The 8,471-nt window shown below is 41.6% G+C and overlaps 1 protein-coding gene and 1 long non-coding RNA gene across 4 annotated transcripts in view; one reads left to right on the forward strand and one right to left on the reverse strand.

Annotated features, from left to right (window-relative positions):
• LOC119032558 overlaps positions 1 to 1,908 on the forward strand; it is a 3,390-nt gene extending 1,482 nt beyond the window's left edge. Inside the window, exon 3 of the long non-coding RNA XR_005078942.1 lies at positions 108 to 1,908. This is a non-coding gene — a long non-coding RNA (uncharacterized LOC119032558). The remainder of the gene's footprint in view (positions 1 to 107) is intronic.
• LOC119032538 (ras-related protein Rap-1b) overlaps positions 1 to 3,640 on the reverse strand; it is a 13,515-nt gene extending 9,875 nt beyond the window's left edge. The window contains exon 1 of one of the 3 annotated variants that reach the window (XM_037121858.1): positions 3,529 to 3,640. The gene's annotated coding sequence lies outside the window, so the exon portion shown is untranslated. Of the gene's footprint in view, positions 1 to 2,587; positions 2,599 to 3,528 lie in introns of those variants that run through there. The other 2 variants (XM_037121860.1, XM_037121861.1) reach the window with 2 other exon arrangements.
• Between the last annotated feature and the right edge of the window lie 4,831 nt (positions 3,641 to 8,471).

Consider the following 8,471-nt stretch of genomic DNA (forward strand, 5'->3'; position numbering starts at 1 on the left):
GTCATTATCACTGCAGTACGTTCCTCATAATCTGCCTTCATACATCTGTGTTTATGAATTTATTATCTGTATATGTCTGTGATCCTCATGCATGACTATGAATGAAGGCGTTTATCTGGAACTTAAGCTGTCCAGCTGTGAGTCAGTGAATGCATCACCAGAGGATTTCAGCGCCTGGAGGTCTGAAAAGAGCATCGTGCCACTGATGCAACGAGTCTGGGCGAGTTCAGGCAATCACAGGAAGTCACGACCTGAGGCAGCGTCAGGCGAGGGCGGCGAGCAAAAAGTTTCACATCAACTCTTAAAGTGTCGCCTGTCGAACCTCTCTGATGACTCCGCCTACACCTGAGTGACCCGAGACCTCTGGAGGAATAAACACCTGCAGTCAGCACAGAGCTCAGAGAGTCTCTGCTGGGTGCTGACGTCACACACACACCATCGATTTGTGTTGTTGCTTGCTAGCTTAAGGCTAATGTACAATAAAGTATTGTTGCTAATTGAGGTGAATGAACACAAATCATCCCGCCATCTTCTCTTCCTTTTAGCTCTTGTTTTTGGTCTCCACCATCTGTGTACATCTGTGTACAGTGAGTTTATCAGAGCTCGATGGAGTGAAGCAGCTGAGACCAAACCAGGTGGGAATCATGGCGAAACAAAACTAGGAGCTAAAAAAGGCTGATGGGCTCTGTAGAGACGAGTCAGCTGATATGATCTTTGTGATTTTTACACTTTCGCTATACGCACCATGTAAACTTCTCCACACGTCCCTCCACAGGAACAAAAACACATTTTATCGCTCAGATCTCAGACTGAATAAACTGTCTTGTTACTACATTGTCATCTCTGATAGTTCTCATGTTGAGTTCACGGACTGGACACTGTTAACAGCAGTCGACTATGATGGCTGACCCAGATCTTTATCTCTATTAAAAGATCAATTATTACATCTAAACTGTCAGAATACAGTCAAATTATGTTTTCAGAGACAAAGTTGATGTCTTCAACTGGACGTGTTCAAATGAATTCATCTAGACAAAGAAACTGCAAAATCAGACACATGTTGGATCTTTAGCTCCACATCATATAAAACTATGAGACAACCATAGAAGTTTTTACACTCAATTCATCATTTTTCAAACAAATATTGTCTGGATCTGGATCTTCTGCCTCTGTTTGGTCTATATGACAACAAAATGAATATTTATTCTTCTTTGTTGCTTTTTTCAAGAAAGAACAATAAAAAAACATAAATCAAACCAAATCAACGCCCATCATCGCATCAACGTACAGAAACAACAGCGACAGCAGAATGTCGTGTTGAGAGAATAAACTGAATGTTTTGACATTTTAAACTGTTGGTCAGAAGAGCTGAGACCTGCGAGGACGTCAGCTTACAGGTTCTGTTTGCTGGTTCTGGTTTCTGTTGGTTCAGGACCTTTGAATCTGTCCTCTCACTGGAGACAAATTCATTAATCACTTAGTTTTACTTTAAACTCGTCAAGTAAAGTGACGTTACATGACCAGTGTAACAAGCTCACACTTCTGTCTGATAATAGTAATCATTTACCTGCATCACCTGCAGTTTATTGCTCCACTCAAGATGTTTCAACCTGACAAATAATCTAAAGTCTTCAATAAACAGAACTCTGTTTGCAGCGGGGAGTCGACTGTGGGGGCAAAAGCAGATTATTTTCCCGATTTGCAATGATTTCATCTAAACTGCCGGAAAACAGTTAAATCACATTTTCAGAGACCAAGTTGAAGTCTTCACATCTCTGGTTCTGTTGGTCCGACATCCCAAGGCTCAAAGATCATCCGAGACCAAGAAAACCAGAGAACATTTACATTTGTGGTGCTGGACCGATCTAGTATATTGATAATAACTGATAATAAACTACACAACCTAAATCTCGCCCATGTGGTGATCAGGCTGCTATCGACATCTGAAAGATAATATGATGGATTTGATCAGGTTACTCAATATCGATGCATATGATCTATGATCTAGTCTTTATTTCATGTTTATTTATTATTTTGAGCCGCAACAGGATGATTAACAGTGTAAAAAACATATTTCTGTTTTTTCACACCTGAAACTAATTCAACAAGAAGCCACACACACCTGTCTTTAGCTGAATCGGCCTCATTCAAAAATGTCTTTTTAAGTCTTCAAATGATGATTACTATTCTGAAAATCAGGAAAATTGTGATAAACACCCTTTATAACATCACCCAGTCTGACAGAACTTCCCCAGATTCTTTGTTTAATCCAACTAACACCAAACCAAACAGGACCAACAGTCCAAAACCACCAAATATTCAGTTTATAATTACAAAAGACAAATAAAATCTGCAGATTCTCAAATTTTTGATTAAAATACAACCAACATGTTGACTTAATATCAAAATATCTGCCGATTAATTTCCTTCTCATTCAGTCATTGATTATTACACAGAAAACTGAGGCTTGTTTAAAGGAGTCACAAGGTGGGCGGGTTTGGTGCATTTATAAGAAATTCATACAAAAGACAGTGTTGTAAATTAAAGATCTGTCATTCTTCCAGACGTCAAACAATCAAATACTCACAGAAACGTGAAGAGAGGAAGTTACATGTCCTCCTTTAAAGCTGTCGAGACACAATCACACTCCACGCTCAGTATTCTAATGATTTACCACCCAGACCTCCTTTATCTGAAATAAGTACACTAAGTGTCTAGTTCTGCTTTTTCCAGCAGGCACCCGAATGCAGCATGATGTTAATCTACTAAAATAAAGTTGGTGGAAGAGAGAGATGGACACACACACACACACACACAGATCCCTGAGTCAACCAGAACTAGGTGGGGCCTGTCAATACTCTGTGTGTGTGTGTGTGTGTGTGTGTGTGTGTGTGTGTGTGTGTGTGTGTGTGTGTGTGTGTTTGTTGCTGACAGTACAACAGCAGAGGAATAAAACCAAGCCTTGTCTCCACACTACAGTCAGACAGACAGGTGGGCAGGCAGGCAGACAGACAGGTTCCCCCAGACTCCTCAGCTCCGCAGCTTCTAAACAAGTTACTTCCTCTCTTGTTTCTCCGGCAGAGCAGCGGGAGTTCCGCAGCTCTGTGGCCGCCTCAGAACGCTCCCTGCCCGGCACGCTCTGGCACAAGGCCCCGCTGCCTGGAGGAGCGCAGACGAGCCGCGCGCAGGAACACAGAGACGTTAGCGGGCGCGAGACAGACACGCAGCCGCCATGATGCGAGCCCGCTGCCTGTCTGCCGCTCGTCTCAACAGCGTTCTGTTTAACGGAGCTCCTGTCTGTCTGCCGCCCCGTCCGTCCGTCCGTCTGTCTGTCCGCCGGTCGCTTCCGCAAACCCAGCCCAGCTCGGCACGGCACCGGCCTGTCTCCCTCCCTCCCCGCCCGTCTGTCCCGATGTGTCCCGGTCCGGCCCGGGTGAAGCTACATCGACATGATAGAGGGAAGAAAGGAGAGAAAAGGGCGGAAAAAAAAGGAAAAGAGAGGAAAGAGAGAAAGGAAGCGGTACTCACAGTCATCCACCCGTCCGCTCCGCTGCTCTCTCTCCTCTCTCTCTCCCACTCTGAGTGGATGTCGCTCTATCAGAGCCGCTCCCTCCTGCTGTCGCGGCTCTCTGACGTCAAGTGCGACGCGGTGAATGCAAGCGCTTCCTGTCGATTCTTTCAAAATAAAACCCTAGAGAAGCTACTTTGAGTCAAATGTAAATGTGAAAAAATGTTTGTCGGACCGTGTTGGTGGGTTAAAGTATATATTACTTTTAATGGACACCTTACTAACAACATTTCAGTAATGTGTTACAACAAATGTGTCATGTAACACAGAACAATCAGCATTCATGACTGAAATGAAGTGTTTAATGTTGTTTTTTAAGAACCCATCACACCAACATGACCTGATTAATAAAGACTCTGATTGTGTTCCATCTCTGTGTGGTTGATAATGAAGCCTGAATCACACTATATTTACAGTACAGAAGGAATCACATGTCTGAGCCTACACTTACAAATATTTATTCCTGTCTCACATGATATCAGACTGTGATCATGTGTCTCATCCCTGAGTGCAAAGGCATTCCTTTATTTAAAGACATTTATCTAATTATTCTGTTGAGATGATTTTTTAAGTAACTAAAAAGTAATAGTAAGTAACATAATACTCTACACAGACAGTTATATTGTACCACTAAACTGCAAAATTCAATGAAAGAGTGAATTTCGTGTTCATAATGCTGAAGTTTTGGGTTGTTATTTTCAGGATAAATAATTTCTTATGCATATATCTATCTATATATATGAAGAAACAGCAGACCCTTTACTTCATACTTTCAGAATAAAAGCTCTAAGGCGATCACGATCTGATCATTTGAGAGAATAAAGTACAAAATAAAATAAATGTTGATTTGTTAAATTAAAGCTGATTTGTTCAAATGGAAACCTGGTGGTAAAATGGCAGAAATCAGAGATTTATAGTAATTCAACACAATGTGCAGTCTCTGTTTTCAAAATAAAGCCCTGATAGTACAGGTGTATGACTCTGAAATGAAAATTAAGTTCAACTTATCAAAAGACACAAAATAAAATGTATACTGATTTCTTCACAAAATGCTCCAAATAAAAGCCTCACTGATGTTTCCATTAGGGGAAATTAACGTACGTTAAAAACCAAACCCCAACAAAATACATTTAAAATGAGGTTAATTGCTCCAATTTCCGCCAATTTAATCGTTTGTGTTATGCTTTTATTTTGAATGCAGTCCAGCTTCACTTCCTGTCTCGATCGTTCTTCGTCACGTCTTGGCTCATCTGCTCTTTTTGTTCTTGTGACGTTTCAGCCTCGCTCTCAGCTGCTTCCGGCTTCCTGCACAGCAGAAACACAAAGTCCTGAAGTCCTGCAGATACTCTGCTGCTGCCTTGCTCAGAGGTTTCTGGTCAGATTAAAAATAAAATGAAAAACAGATTAATATATATATATTTATTTAATTAAAATGTAAATATGAATATAAAATCATATCTTTCTCCTGAGAGAAGAAACACCATATAATTAATTGAAGGGATCTGAAGAGTATTTATGCAGGCTGACTCGAAAGTTCACATCAGTCTGGTCCCTCGACAGAAGGACTGCGGGGATTCTCTGACAGATTCTGAATCAATGTGTCCTTCTTTTTAATTCAACATTAAACGTGATACATGAAGCCAACTATCAACCACAATTTCACCATTAATAAATCAGCTAATTTAAGGAATTGTTGTGTAGCAATAAACTTTATAAATATTATGAAACTGTGTCTCTGACAGATTCTGACTCATTGTGTCCTTGTTGTAAATTCAGCATTAAATGTTTCAGCTGAAGTTGTTTGTCTCCTTGTAAAAAGTGTCAGTTTGTGGCAGCATGTCTGTACCAGCCTGTCTGCTTCTGTGTCTAAAGTGCTAAAGTCTTACCTGCCAACATTGATCAGCTGTTTGAACACACTGTTTACACTGATTTCACCATTTACACTCCATTTATGAAAGAAGAAACATGTTATTGATCTGAACATGTCACATGTTACAAAGACACTAAACAGGAACAATATAGGCGACTTCTTTGTCCCCGTGGAGAAAGTCCCCAGACTCCCTTAACAAATGTGTCAGTTTAGTGAGTTGTTGAGTTGGAGACATTTCATACACTGTGTGAAACTCTGTCTCTGACTAATACTTAATTATTTGGACCTTCTTGTAAATTCAGCAAATGTTCTACATGAACTTCTTGTAACAAACATCCTGTCAGTCCCAGTGATGGACGTGTTAACAGGGAGGTGAGATCTGATCGCTGTGGTCACTGGAGGCGAGGTCGGTGTAAAGGTGTGAACTCTCTCTGGTAGCTTCAGTCGAAGGGCTCCAGCACTGTGTCTCGTTTTGTGCTTGTGTTGCTGATGATGTCGTGTGATGTCACTATAAGAAGTTCTGCTCACAGTTCTGGAGGTCAAAGGTCAGAGCGGCTCCTGAGGTCGACGAAGAGAAGCGGACATTAAGAAACGCAGCGAGTGTGTGTGTGTGTGTGTGTGTGTGTGTGTGTGTGTGTGGGTGTTAATGCAGAGTCAGAGCGCAAGTGAGCGTGTTAGAACGTGTTGATGGGAACACGCCTCGAGACACACTCACACACACCTACACTCACACACACACACACACACACACACACACACACATGCACATGCACACAGCAGTGTTTACTACAGTCAGAGATACAGTGTTGTGAAGCCACACCCAGACAGGAAGGAGTCACCAAGAATAGAGGCGCCCCCGCCCAACCAGCTTCCCTTTCACTGACACACACTTCCTCTATACGAGAACTCCAATCAGACTTCTGGTCTCAAGTAGAAGTTTGTTACTGCTGGAAGTAATTTAACCCAAAAATACTCAGTGACAATATTTAGTGAGGCCAAGTTCATTTTGGGGCCAAGACTTGTCCTCAACCCAAAGTGTGTCGAGTGGTTTTTGTGTGATCCTGCAATCCTCAAATGTGACCAGTTATTGCAGCTGTCTTTATATTTACCATCATCACTTACTCGTCCACCAAAAAGCCCAATAAAAACAACAGATAACTAAAAATCTGTGTTGTTATTCCAAAGCTCCATTAGGTCCACAGCTCACACAGCTAACTGCGGCTACAGTTAGTCATTTGCGGTTACTGTGGTGAAATGCTGCTTCCTATTTGTTCTGAGTGTGAATTCATAAGGTGAAATTTTGTCTGCCTGTGGTTTGAAACCTAAAAACAAAGTGATTTATTTTGTTTTATATGTAATGTTCGGGAGGTTTACTGTAAATTAGAAAAGTAGAAATGTCTGGATGAAATGTGGGATCATTTAAACGTGCAGTAAGTGATTTTCTGGCCTCCTGGGAGCAGCAGAAACAACAGAACGTCTGTTTGGCTGCTGAACGCTGCTCTCTGACTGTCTGTCTGCTGCTTGATGCTGAGCAGGTCACTCACACAGTAAAGAGAGCGCTGAGACTCAACCAGAACAGCTGAAGTGAAACCCGGCTGCCTCACACCTGACCAGCTGGGTTTCACTTCTCTTTTAGCTCCAACAGAAACACTTTTCCTTCTATAAACAGCTCTCGTCTTATTTTAGTCGTCCTGTTTTGAGAGTGTTTCCTGTTATTAAAGGTGTTCTCAGTCTGAACACTCGCAGGTTCACGGCAGAGGAAAAACATCAGCGGACCTCAAAGAGGAGAAATCATCAGCATGTCAATGATCTGCCGGCCTGAACACAAACTCATCAATTCAGCTGTTGCTAGGAGACCAGATGAACGAGCGGCGTTCGTTTTGTTTGCTCTCTAATGAGTTTCTACCTCATTGAAACAGCCAATCACAGCAGAGCTTGACCTCTGAACAGGAAGTGGTTTATTGTAATACTAACCTGAGCTCGTGCCCTGAATTAAGGATGCCAGGTAAACAAGGCGAGCCTGACAGGCCAAATTCATGGCAGGACTGGACTCCTCAGGTGTGTTCTGGCTCCCTCTGCTGCTTCTAATAATACTTCCACTACTGCAAACTGTCAACACGCTTCAGGTCACACGTCTTAAACAAGTATGAGCTAGTGGTGGAATGTAACCAAGTACATCAAGTACTGCAATGAATTACACATTTCTCTTGACTTGATTAGTCACCTTATATTCTTCTACTCTACATGTGTTTCACAGCTGTATTTACATACCAGACTCAACTTAAAATATGGTACATTTTAATAAACTACCAAACTGCATTTAAATTTGTTCAAATTTGTTCCAATTCAACCAAAGACAACAGTGAAATCAGTCATAATCAAGTACTAAAATCAAATCTAGAAATATAGAACTCACAAGAGCAATTTGTCCAAATATAGAGTCCATAGCTGCCATTTGCTTTGAGCTAAATGTTAACAGGCCTACGATTACAATCTGAACATACTCACGCTTCAGTAAAACGTCAGATTTAACATCTTTTACTGTGTTGCAAAACACTTATAGCATGCTAACCAGTTAGCCCTGTCACTGTCCGTAATGACCTGTCTGGAATGCTAGCTGTATAGCTAACTGAGCTAATGTGCTAACAGCTTATAATGGGCTGCAATTCACCGGGAATTTTTACGTATGTTAGAGTTATTCTACAGGCTACAACTTCAGCTAATATTTGTTTACATTTTGGGAAATTAGCTCCAGTTAAGTTGAGCCGAAATAGCCGGTAGTAGTTTCTGTCTCAGGGGAAATCTGCATTAACAATTAGCGTCTTTTTCTCTGATTTCTAAGCAGCTTTATGTATGTTTATTCGGGGCGCACATCCAAGAAAATAACATCCTCAGAAAGTGAGTCGCTCTGGATGTAAAAATGTGAGTTTCATGCCGATGTGAGTGTTTCGAGCGAGTTGGACCTCAGACGACAGCGGTGACGTGTGACGGTTTGTTTGAAGCGCAGCGACACAAAAAGAAACCAGACAGGAA

Source organism: Acanthopagrus latus, chromosome 14 (genome assembly GCF_904848185.1).
Source record: "Acanthopagrus latus isolate v.2019 chromosome 14, fAcaLat1.1, whole genome shotgun sequence".
Taxonomy (NCBI): Eukaryota; Metazoa; Chordata; class Actinopteri; order Spariformes; family Sparidae; genus Acanthopagrus; species Acanthopagrus latus.